We start from the raw sequence: 13,481 nt of genomic DNA, 5'->3' as shown, positions 1-13,481 counted from the left end.
CTGATGTACCTGTAAGGAGATGGCAGGATAGTGTTTGTCATTCTAAATTAAACGTTAACTCCACAGTTGCCTTCATGGACTTTACGTACAGCATTACATACAAAAACCCTTTCTGGTTTAAACACACCCTGAGGCACTCAATTATAAAATCCACCAATTTATGTAAATGTTGCAGTTGCCAGTTGGCTATAGAAGTGCTGCTGCCATGGAAAGCAGACAAAGCAGGTATGTACCAGTCATGCGCTCGTGGCACTCACTGCTTCCATAGGCAATTTGGAGGACAAGAGAGGATGCTGATGTGAGCAAAAAGCCACCTTGCCTAACCCAGTCCCTCAACAGACGTATTATGCTGCTGTAAGGGTGAGGGGTGAGAGGTTACAGGCAAGGGGGTGGACTGTAGGGGAGGAGGAAGGGTGTCATGCCTCTGGATGACAGCTCTATCCACCTCATCCGCACACCAGCTGCCCATGATGCATACAAACACGCACGCACGCACGCACGCACGCACACACACACACACACACACACGCATGCACACACGTGACATTCATGCATAAGCACACTCTCCACATTAACCCACTCAACCTCCCACCCCCTTTCCTCCCCAGCCTCATCAACTTCTCTCCTTTTCCAACAAAGACTTTCTCGCCACTTGATGTCGGCGTTATTCACCCCGCCTCCATGCAGGTGCCTCATGTTTTTTCCATATCTGTCCTGCGGTCAAGGTTTGACATTTAGACCAATGCCTGGGGCTTTTTGTGATGGCTGACATGTTGTAGTAAATGAGCACTGGTCTGTGTTTAATGGCGATGCCACAATGAGCAGGTATGACTCTTGAGCGGGTAGTGTTCTCAGCCTTTTTTGCGTGCTGGTGGGGCTCTCCCGTTCTTCCATCGTGTTAGGCAACCTATGGATTTTGATCTTTCACTTATGCCTAATTCATACCTCCTTGTCAGCTGTACCGCTCAACTGCAAAGCTGGTGCAAAGTACATTTCAACATCTTGTTTGCCTGCAGGCCAGATTTTCGTGACTCCATTGGCTGTGCACTCTGGCAGGTACAGTAATACTCCCAATCAGAAGGTGTTGCCACGACTAAAGAAGACTTACCACACAGTATATTAAACAGCTCATCATCTCCCTCTAAGAGGCTATCGAGAATAGGGAATATCTCTGAGGGTAGCATTACGGTTCAGCAGAACTAAAGAGAACATGCATAGGGCCACATGCTTATTTGCAATGCCCAGCAGGTTGCATACATGACTGCAAACAGGTATGTCAATGCCTTTATAAGGGGAGTCGTTTTTCTCCTGACCACTTCAGCTTGCCAGTCAGGTTTTGTGGTTAAAATATTGTTTTTGTGAAACCCTCTGGTATCAGAAAGGAAGAATTCTTGGTACCTGGTTAATTCAAACTTCCTTTAACTCAATGACTGCATATTATGTTGCCCATAATTCCACTTCATGGTGATTGAGCAGCCACAGTTGAGCTCCTCTTGTGGGGAATGCAATTCTTTAAAAAAAGAGAAATGATACATCTTGTAGGAAGCTTGGAAAAACTTTGACCAGGCTGAGTGAGAACCATAACCCAATACCCATTTGGACAGTTTTAACTGTGGTTGCAAAAAATGTTTGGAGTCGTGCCCTCTGTTAAGTTTGCCAAGATATACCTATTCATCTATCTGTCCATCCGCCCATCCATCCATCCATCCTGTCTTACTTTCTGGTTATTGTTGCATCCATATTAAAAACCCTACCCAAGAAATGTGCAATAATTGCATGGTAAACTTTCATTTTTGTACTTTTAGAAACTGTCAACAAAGGACTGAGAACTGTGTGAAATTTGAATCTGGAGAAGTATAGCATTTTGACATAAAAAAAAATGTGCATGAACCCTAGGGGTACATGCCTGCAGGGCAGATGTTAAACACACTGTGAAGGAAGAAGGAAAGAGCACAGGAGGACTACTGTCAGAGGCTGAGTGCAGTAGACACTAAAAATCGGTGCTGAGAACTGAAATGGTAGACAAAAGAGAGGGGATTTTGTTGTCTTAAACAGAACACAGTTTTTTTTTTTTTTTTTTTTGGAGTTTAAACCCGAGAGTAAGAATCCACTGCTCACTACATCAAGACCAATCGAGCTGTGATCAAAGATATCACATCTGCAGGAAAAGAACTGCATGTCTCAGATGAAAAGGACGTATTCTTGATTTCTTTCCTGGTAGGTCTGAGCTGTCACGGTGATGGAAATGAGCACCGGCGCTGATCCGCGGGGCCCGATCTGCACATGTGCTGGCCCGTGAGTGTGCAGCAGTCTCTCCACTTTCTCCTCCTTCTGGTTCTCTGTCATCTCTCCGTCTCTCCCATAGTTTCCTCCCATGGTTTATTATTACGGTATAATCGCTTCCATCTGCCTATCAAGCCGACGGGCAGAGCGAGATTGGGAACAAAACGAGAGCGAGAAGGAGGGCAGGGAGGGATTTTCACCCCCCCCTTTCCAACACAAACACTTCTCCTCCCTCCGCTCGCCTTGTCTCAAAGTCCCTCGTCAGACCAAATCAAAATGCTGCAGAGTCACTTCTCTCTTTCTGTCTAGTATATTATAATCTAGCATGACTTCTGGACAGCTTCATGCACAATTAGGAGTTCAGCAGCTCTGGGCAACAAAATCTGATTCGAATTAGTGCTGTATTACATTACTGTTTACTCATGATCTCTCTTGCCATCTCGCATCTCTTTTTGAGGTACCTGTCGTGTGTACATGTGTGACTTTTAGCACTGCAAAGAGTTGCAAAACAGGAGAAGAAATTTATCTGCTTACGAGAACAGATTTGAGTTCGTATAAACTCGGCACATTCTTCAGGAAGTTTTAGTAACCAACAAACGCTTGCTTTGAAAATGGATTCCCAAATCTCACGGCAGCAACCGGTAGCAATCAGCTGTGCTACAAACAAATACGTTTGATGTGTACATCTTGGGTCAGTGCAGGGGCCAAGGGAATACTCACTCTCAAACCACACAGGACCCCCAGTCCTCTGATCTTCAATCAGATTAGCCCCTCGGCCCAATTACAGCCAATCAAAGGCAATTAAATCCAATTATGACCAATTATGGGTAATTAGAATGCCTCGGAGATTGATAACTTGGACAGATGGGGCAAGATGGGGCACCGGGGTGTCACTTTAAAAAAAAACTGTCACCGGCCTCTCACTCCATCTTTGTCCAAAATCAGAGTGCTGGCTCTTTTCAAAGGATGCCTGGAGAGTTCAAAAAGACTTGGCGATAACTAGGGAATCTAAGAATAAAAATAACACTGGTCTCCATATGCCTTTTGGATTCCCTCCTCCATTTCTTGCAAATTCTGGAGGTTAACGTGGCAAAGTGAAAAATCAATGAACACCAGTTGAACTGTGTAACCACTGCCGAGCCCAAGATGATTTTCCCTGCTGCTTTTCTTAGGACACGACCAATTTGATTGTCAGCTCCTTACCTCAGAACAATCTTCGCTTTCGGCACTTGGGTATTTTGGTAATGCGGTTTGGAAACTTCAAGTCAGGGAAGGCAAAGCAGTCGTTTCATTTCCAGTTTCAGATCAGTGTTCTTAAAAATATCAACGTTACACTCTAGTACTTTCTGGGGTTTCCTTGTATGGTGAGCGTTTTTACATTTGCACAGTCCCTCTCACTGAGTCCTGTGGAATGTCCACCAGCTATGTTATTGCATGGCTTTAGGTTTCGGACTGTGAGGGTGTTGATGTTTGAATTGGGGTTGGCGAGAGATTTAGGGACGCATATTTCCATCTTTTAGCCCAGAGAAGGTAAAATGTGGAAAATAAATCTAAGACTCCAGCTGATGTTACTCTGTTTTCAGAAGTTTAACATGTTTGTCCATCAAATCTGTTTCTGTCCATCAAAAAGGTCGACTTGTGACCGCATCTTGTCCCCGCCTCATGCTATCACCGAGGTAGTTTCAGCTTAGCCTCGCATTTAGACAATTCTGTTTTCCATTCCACAAAGCGGTTGATGTTATCACTTTGATTAAAATCACCGCTCCGATATTCGCCTCTAATGGCTGACAGAGAGTAATGGGGGCCTTTTTCAGAAAAAAAAGGCCTGCCAAGATAAAGTGCACTGAGTGTGGACTGCAGGCTTTTGCTGTTTTGAGCATTTAAAGAACTGAAATAATTGCAACAAAATGCTTACATGAAAGCTTTCCTCTGTTTGACTCCATCAGATATTGCCTGCAGGGGTTTTCTTCCCTGGATTAGAGCAGAAATAAGCCAAGCTACAAAGAGTTTCACGGTGATATGGCTTTGAATGAACTCCATCGCTGGTCACACGATGAAACTATGGTGTGTTTTGACAGTTGCTGTTTTCACGCAGCTTTTTTTTTTTTCTTTTATGCCACAAACCTAACTCCACAAACCTAACTCTGCCCTGCTGTTCCTTCTTCCTCTCGGGTTATATAAGTTCGGATGCCGAAAATCTGAGTGCGCGTTGGAGGCACGGAGGGTTCAAAGGAAACACGGAGGATAAACAAACAGAGTTTCAGAAGTGTAGACGGCACAGCGCTGATTGCGGGGCTTAGATTGGCTCGGGCCTGGTTTATTTGTGTATGTCACAGAGATAAACATCACTCCGGGACTTCGACAAGAAAAATGAACCCACAAGAGAGGATGGACACTGGTGAGCAGAAACCGCTCACACATGTAGATTAGTACATGCTCGCATGTATAACACACCCACAAACTCTCTCTCTCTCTCTCTCTCTCTCTCTCTCTCAATACACACACATTCCGCCTTCCCTTGCAGGGCCCCATGCAATGAAGAGACCTTTTTTAGGAGCTGTCACTCAGAGCTGGTCACCATGGCGGTGACTTGGGCACACAACAAAGACCGCTAAGAGTTTCTCACAAGACCGAAAAAAAAAAAAAAAAAGGAAGGCACACAGAGAAAAACAACAAAGAAGGAGATAGAAAGAGACAGCGAGAGATTCACTGGGAGACAACATGAACACTTGCGAGGTAAAAAGATTGACTGACTAAGCGAGTGGGATGCCATGCAGATGAAGATGGATGGAATGGATGTGATGGACAAATGAGACACAAGCATATTGTGATAAAGAGGTTGGGAGGTAGGATTTAGAGCTGGCAACATTAAGAGAGAAGCGACATGCAGACAGGAAGCAAGTCTCTAGCAACTACCAACAAAACCCCAAAACCTCCACTTATCAGATAGTTGGGAATTATGATCATTGGAAGCTTTTAAGTGCAGATAACTCTGTCTTCGTTACTAGAAATCCAGATAATATGACTTGAGAGGCTGAAGCTTAAGGCCTTTTTAAGAGAAGTCAAGTCTGAAGCAAACATCTAAAACAACTTAGATCTCAAAAATCTCCAAAACTATTTTATGAACATTTGATCCATCATCACATATGCATTGAAAAGTTGTTCATGCAGAAGCCAGTTCATATTTACATGTTAAAAGGGAAGTTGGAGGAGTTGTGTCACCAAGGATCTTCTTGTGTGAAACACGTGCAGGTAAAGGAACATATATAAAAATCTCCTGTAAAATAATTCATACTATATCGGTCTTCTCAGCCAGTGTAATATTTTAGTTTTCTTTGCACCACCTGACCTCTGTAACAGACAACTAAGATGGCTGAAATACTTGCCCTGTTTCATTCATTGATGGTTCACAGCCTGCAAATGACTCTTCAACAAGCCTTCTTTGCAGTTTTATTTCTTCTCAGTTTACATCGCTGGACATTTACTAGGAAACAGTTTACAGTCATATCCACTGAGTTAGAGTATGAGTTCAGGTGAGGCGTGTTTTTCAGATTGTAAGTGCCTTTTGAAAATAACACAATTTAAGCAGGTACTAAGCTTCCTTTTTATTAAGACCACATTGCTGCATTAAATATGCCCTTTTATAGTCTGATGTGGTATTCTAATTTTAAATGAGCTGAGCAAGGTGGTGGGAAAAGATGCCAATAAAGTTTCATAGAGCGTCACTTGGAGAGTTGGGAATTGTTTCCAACTGGGGATGCTACACCACCTCCAACCTCTATGTCCCATGAAAATAGATAATTGGGTTAGTGAAAACAGTTTAGAGCCGCTAAAGTCAATGCATATTTGATATTTGTAAGCAATTAGCATCTTAACTAAAGTTGGTAATGCTCTCCATTTCATAAAACTCCAGATTAGTTGGTGGTGGAGGCTGAAGTAAATGGCTTGAAAGAGAGACCCCATACGTCGACTTCTTTCGCATCGTTGTAATGTTTAAATTGGATAGTTATTTACAAATAAACTAATGGTGCTTTACCCAAGAAGTGGTGGTAGGAGGCAGTTTAACACTATAGGATCTGACTATACCAAAGCATTATGAAGCATTTCCTTCAGATTCTCATATATTCATACTTTCATTTCTCTTTCAAATAATATTTGGTTCATGTGTAAATATCTACCCAATGCAAGTAGTTCAGAATTTACTAAGTGAGTTTCTACGTAACGGTCATTGGCAGTTGAAATGGCAACTACATTTAACAACTTTTGTGCCATTTTAATTAAGTTTAAATCCAGATTAGCTGTATCTTTGGCCTGATGCTTAGAGAGTACCAGACTAAATTAGATTTGTAAAACAATACAAATCTTTATTAATATTATTATTCTTTTAACTGCGTGAATAATTATTTACACATACGTCAATACTTTTTTTACCCCCAGCAAAATGAGGTATGAGGGAGTGAACCACAAGTGGTCTTCTTGCATAAATTCTACTGAAACATCACATGTAAAACATTTTTGATCAGAGTGACCGTCTTAACCAAAAGTAAAGTGGTAAAGAAAACAGGAAACACTTTACATTTTCTATTCACTGTACATGCTTAATTTTGCCGTTTCATCGATGATACAAGGCTAATATATATTTGCTTTGTACATAAAGCCTTTCGGTAAGCAAGCCTCTATTGCAATGAGAGAAGCTTAAAAGTCCATAAATGTTCTCATAGACAGCTGTGATGTTTTTGAGAAGAGAGTTGTGTGAAGGCACTCGGTTGGTCTCTGCCTTCAAGGGAACAGATGCCTTCTTTAGCCTTCAGATCCGGCAATCTGGAACTGAAGTAATCCATGGTAATCTGGTTTTATACTAAATAAAGATGTCAAGAAGTTTATTTAGTGCAGGTAAGATATTAACAACTTTTTAAGTAACCTTGGTTCAAAATGTCTGAATTACAATAGATTATTCCCACTACATATGTACAAAACATCCTGTGTGTTGTAACAGTTGGATGAGAACATTTATGTTCTGGCTTATTTGGTGAGTTAAAAAAAAGCCAAAGGGAGCGTGGGACAGTGGGTCAAGAGGTGACGGGTCCATGGACGCAAAGGGGGGGGGCAGGGCATTGGGTCCTGTGATCATGGGTCAGATGGGAGTGTGGGCCTCGGGCAGAGTGCCAGGCTGAAAGGCGCTTGGGTGGGCTGTCCACGGATTTTTCTGGGAGTAAAAAGCAATGGAGTCGAGGGTGGGGGGAACAGCGGGTGAGGGTGGAATACACACACTGGATGAATTCTCAACGCCAATTGAGCATCAAAGTAATTCACCCATATAACGATTTCAAAATGTGATGATCACCGAGCTGTCTTTGCTGAGAAACCAACAGATTCGGGTGGATCAGCTTTTTATGTGGAAAAGAGGAGACAACACGGAAAAACCAACAACCAGAATAAACTGTTTAATTGACTGCAGTGATTCACGAACACACACGTACACAGTCTGAAGTTGCTCTCAAACACTCCTGCGCCTTTTACGCTCTGTTTAAAACACTTTCCATCCAATCTTTGACTGAAAGGCACAAGTCGGAGGTTGTCAAGTTTGTTCTTAAGAGTCACTGACACAGTGATAGAAGGCAGCACGAAGCAATGACAGGCAGAAGGAAAAAGGAGAAAGGAAGGGTGGGGTGGGGGGGTGAACTACAGACATTAAAAAAAAAGACAGAAGCCCTCAGTGGAAGCAGAAAATACCCACAGAGAGAAAAAGAATAAGATTGGCTTGCAAAGGCGGTGAGAAGATGAGAAAAAGCCAAAGAGAGGCAAAGGAAAGAGAGGCCAGCGGGAAAAGGAGAAAGAGTGACTCAGAAAAGAGAAAGCAAAAGAGAGCGAGTTAAAAAGATTACTTTCAGGTTCAGAGACGCTCTTTCTGGCTGTTTACTGGCTGTCACTCAGTGCCTGGCTCCTAGAGAGAGGGACTGCTGGTTCTCATTGGTGTCATTCACCTGCCAATCTGCCTGACAGGGGGACCATAGGGCCCCATGTTGTGGTGCGGAAACTGTCTGTCAGCCACGCAGCAGCTGCATATGACATCATCCATGATCAGGTTCGAAACGTTCATACGCAAGCTGAGCGTGTGACAAAAACCATGCACATCGTGCACAGGAAAACGCAGAAGCCTGGATTAAGGACATGCCATGCCAGGCCATCAGTGCTTATTCCTGTGTAAAAGCACACAAGTTGTGCGAAGACAAAGCACGATTCCCTGCAGACCGTAAGCCTCTGCCTGACCAATCCCCTGGCTGTCCCGCCCCTCCCCTGTGCAGCCCAGAAGTCCCCGTTGCAGGCAAGCAACTGTGGGGCATCTGCACACCAGAGAAGACTCTCGTTCCCATCAGCACACATGAGCAATACGCACAAAGAAACCAAAGAGAAACCACATTTATGTATAAGTCTTGGTAGCAATTAGGCACACATAAACAACACAAATGAAGATAAGCACATGAATAAACTCTGTCTGGTTTACTCTGGCACAACCGCACATAGCTTACAGAGATGTCTTGGCAACAAGTAAGCGCCCTTCTGTTTCGAGCTAATTTAACAAGATCACTCAAACAAAAGAGACAAAGGCTTGCACTGTGAGTAATGGTTCGGTTTCAGTCGGCTAAAATAATAGTAAAAAAAAAAAAAAAAAATCAATTTCTACTGTATGTAGATTACTGTCAACGCACTTCAGGGTTTTGCTTTTTTTTTCTCATTGTGTCATAGAAATCACAGCTAAAACACCAGCAATTAGGTTTACATCAGATATATTCCAGTAAGTGAGTTGCATGAGTAATGCACATGAGGAAAATCAAGAGATTCTGAAGTCGGCAGCAATCAGAGCCATCTCTGCTTGGAGAGTTAACAAGAACTTCTATGAGGAGAGTCAAGCTAACAGCAGAGTCTCTACCTCTGGTGGAGGATAAATGTCATTGTGACTTTTTCATGAGAGATGATAGGATAGGATAGGACACAGCAGACTGTGTTTCCCTGCTGGTGTTGCTACGGACTTGCAAAGCTGAATCCAAAATCTACAGACCCGTCAGCATTCCAACCCTCTCCTATATGGTTATGAGATACGGATGATGGCAGAAAGAACAACATATGTGGTTGAAATGGGCTCCCTTTACCAGGTGGCTAGGTTCAGCCTCTGACATAAGGTGGGGGAGTCTTCATCATCCCAGGTAGATTCAAAGTTGAGCTTTTGGTCCTCTTCTTCAAAAATTGTTGATCAAGATGGGATGATTTGATCAGGGTGATCCTGGGTAACTCCCTTTGGAGGGTTTCCCCCTCCCTTTTGGAGTAGAAATACAGTGAATTCATTGGAGGAACTGCATGACCTATTGCTATACTGACCTAATAATAGTGTTGCTTAATGTCATGCTGAGCTATGCAGATACTCTGTCTAGACTGATCAAGATTGATGCCTAAATGTGTTGTAAATGTTGTTGGGTTTTATAAATTTTGCTATAAATGGACAAGATCTATAGGGATAAAATGTGCAAAAGTCAACAATATTTCTTTGGCTAAATATAGACAATGGTCAATAACCATTTCTCCATGAATGCTTGGAAGACACCACTGTAAAAAGCCAAGCTCTCAAAAACTACTACTGGTAAGTAAGACTTATTGAAGGGATTCCTCTGGCCTTGTGTAGTATAAAAAAAAAAAAAAAAAACACAGTTGTGTGAAAAAAGTAAAGAACAAAAATAACAGGCTGTTAATTTTTTATGTTTTTGCTGCAACAGGATCATCAACCAAAAGTATTTTAGTTAGCAACAAGCTATGATAGTTATCATGTCTTCCAGTACAATGACCATTGATTTTCTATACAAGACAAGAGCAGAATGTCTAAAAACATCATTTAATTTAATTAAAACAACTATTTAGAACCATTACAAATGTTAGCTTGTTGAAGTGATTTTTATTTGTCTGCTTTTCTTATGGACTTACTGAGTTCTAGATTGGTGGTTTAGATTTTGTTAAAACACTTGCCGTACATGCCAAAGCCCACCTTTGGAGTGAAAAAGCCGGTGTGACAAAACTGTGACGGATGACTATATCGTCTCGCACAGAGACTCCCTTTCTTTTTGATTTATTCTCTCTGAGGCTAGCTGAGTCTCTTGTGTCTGCTTTGTCCATGTTGTGGTCAAAAAGCTACAGGTTTAAAGGTTGTTGAGAGAAATAGCGGAAGGTACATTAAAAGAGAACACAACGAAATGGAAATATTGTAGCTTTTGAGTCAGTCCGTGTCAGCCTTTTCATCTCCGCCAATTTGACTTTCGCAGGCAACGTTTTAATAATGAGAATCCCATCTGAGCTGAGATTTCTTTGTTTACACACTGTCATCTGGAGGTTAATAACATATTTGCATAACCAACAGATCGTCAGTTTACATCAGCATGTGGACCATCTTTGAAGGGAACAGGCTGTTCTGCTGAAGGAACCCGCCTCTGCCTGTGATTTGTTGCCTGCTGACAGGTTTGTCCATCGGCAAGAGCAACCAGGGGGCTGTTATTACACCATGACGGTCCACAGATTCTTGGAGTGCCTGGCATGAATGCTCAGAGCACTCGGAATGGCTGCTCACAGTTACATGTCTCTTGGAGATCAGTGGGTTGCAGCTTTCAAGAGGACTTGCTCCTGTTATTAAGGACAAGCAGAGAGGCTGGAAGACATCCGCTGTTTCTTTTCTGATCCATCAACGTTCTTCTTAGGAGTTCAGTTGCACTTATTGCAGCGTGGCAAATGCTTCTAAAAGGGCAATACTGACTGGGAAAATTCTTCCCTTTTTTAGGGTACTTTAATAAATGAACTGGGTCAGAATTTTGTGGACTTCTTTATTTTTTTTTACCAATTTGCGAAGACGAAGCTCTGTATTCTATTGTCAAGAGCAACAAAGTATAATGAACATGAGTAGCTAAGTCTTTAATTTAAATTGTTCTTGCAATTGAAGGTACTTTTCTTCAATTACATCAGTTAAGAAACATATTATAAAAGTGTATCAAAAGTATCTAAAATACAAGCATTATGTGCTTACGAAGTTGCATGCACTGTGTAAAAAGACAAAGTTGTTTCAATGTTAGGGAATTAATAGTTCTCATCGTTTTGTTTTGTTGCTTTTCTTTCAGGTCAGATTACTTAATGTTCTTAATATTTGATGAAATTGCCTTTTAAAGTGTTTAATTTGAGCAGCTGCTGGAATTTGAGTCTGTTCCTCCTAACAGGATTAATCCAACTAAGTCAAGTTGCTGACCTTTCAAGCTGTGATAACATTTTTCCCAGGGGATCAACATTAGGGGCTTCATGTTGGCCAATCTAGAATATCAACTTTGTTGTCTTTCAGACACTGTGCAATAATTTGGCGATATGCTTAGGGTCATTGTCCTATTTTTGTTAGAGCCATTTGTGCTCAAGTTTTAACTTCCTGGCTAATGTCTTAAGATGCTACTTCAATTTTTCCATATGTTTTTTTTTTCCTCGTGATGCCATCTGGTTTGCGAAGTACGCCAGTTCCTCGTGAATAAAAAAACCACCATCCCACGGCTAAGACGGTGTTCTTTCTTTTTCTTTTGTTTTTCTCTCTCCAAATGTGCCTGTGATCATTACGGCTAAACTACTTAATATTACTCTCATTAGACCACACAGCATGTCTCCATAAACTGAGGGCTCCGTTCCTGTGTGCAAATTGTAATCTAGCTTTTTGAAGTTGCTTTTAGAGTAATGGCTTAATTCTTTCTCTCTCTCTCTGTGGCCTCTTGGGTTATGTCATCACAGCAATAGTTTCAATGTGGAAAAGAAACAAAAAAAAAACTGTCTTTCCAGCCAACATCTTCACAATGTGTTTTGTTTTTGTTCTGGGCTTGATACATAGATTTTATTTTAAAAGGTGTTAATCAGATAGAAACAGTACTCATCTCCTCCTGAAAAGTTCTAATTGATCATTAATCATTGATAACATATTTTAAAATATTTTTATTTTAACCAAGCTCAGAGCTACAGTGTTGTTAAAGCTGCTGTTGCGTCCTCCATTTTTCTCTGTGGAAATTAAATTTCTTTCATCTGTCAATTCAATGACTCTAAATTTTTCAACTTGAAAATATACATACATAGACATCTATGACAAAACACATGAGCGGGAACGTTTCACTGTGTAGAGAGCAAAATAGTCACTTTTCATGTTTCTCCAGCTCTATTCTCCTGCTCATCTGTTTCTCTTCTTCAATTTTCGGCTTAGAGTGGTGCTGTTATTCCAGATGGCTTTGTTGCTACGAATACGGAGAACAACAAGCACAACTTCGCTGGAAATATGAAAATATCTTAGCATGTGGAGGTCATTATGGCTGCCTAAATTGTTTAAGCTCCAGAAAGAAATCTAATCCAGACCTAAGGAGCAATAATAAATTTGTGTGCTCATGCACGAAGGCTCAACATGTAGGCCTCTGCATTTCTTCAGATCTGAGAGGTGCAGATTTCAAACACATGTCTGTTTGTTTCTTGGAAAACTTGAAAGCAATTAACGTGCACAAACCCAATTTGCCTTCCATCTGGTCGAAAAGCCCTAAGTGTCTGACTTCTTGCAGATAAATACCAAACACGAGAGACGCTCAAACTCATACGAGGAAGAGAAAGAGCCCGACTCGTGCTTCGCTTTCTTCACGCTGTTTAATTTTCCTTAGATTAGCCGAGGGAAGCCTGTTTTCATTTATTGCCTAGTTGTTCCTTAAATCTGCCTCCAGCGAGTCCTGAAAGTGCCCCAGTGCCAAATGAGCAGCATAAAGCATGCCCCAAAGCATGGCCCGAAACGACAGCCTAACAGCAAAGCTGTCAGCCCATGAGCCAATGCACTAAAACTTGAATGCAGCTGAACAGTGGGGTTTTATAGCTGACAACCCTCAGTCACAAACTCTCTAATGCCCTGTTTAACAAGCTGAAAATCCTTCATTTATTCCATCTGCATTTCCCTTTATATGAACTCGTCCATTACAATTCAAAAACGGCCTAAAGTAAACATACTGTTTTGCGTATTGGTTTTTGGTGTGCAAGTAGGGTCCAGTGCTGTAGCAGTGTCCAGACTTGTGCACAATTTCTTAACTTATTACATTATATTTGTAGGCAACATATGGGGTACAATGATACAGGCAGAAGTGCATTATATATATATATATATATATATA

The 13,481-nt window shown here is 41.6% G+C and overlaps 1 long non-coding RNA gene across 1 annotated transcript in view; it reads right to left on the bottom strand.

Annotated features, from left to right (window-relative positions):
• Positions 1–13,481, bottom strand: part of LOC107837401 (uncharacterized) — a 52,097-nt gene that overhangs the window by 14,341 nt on the left and 24,275 nt on the right. The gene's annotated exons all lie outside the window — the stretch shown is intronic.

The sequence above is a fragment of the Poecilia formosa genome, unplaced genomic scaffold, assembly GCF_000485575.1.
Source record: "Poecilia formosa unplaced genomic scaffold, Poecilia_formosa-5.1.2 Scaffold139, whole genome shotgun sequence".
Lineage (NCBI taxonomy): Eukaryota > Metazoa > Chordata > Actinopteri > Cyprinodontiformes > Poeciliidae > Poecilia > Poecilia formosa.
This window is presented reverse-complemented; position numbering and strand designations above follow the sequence as displayed.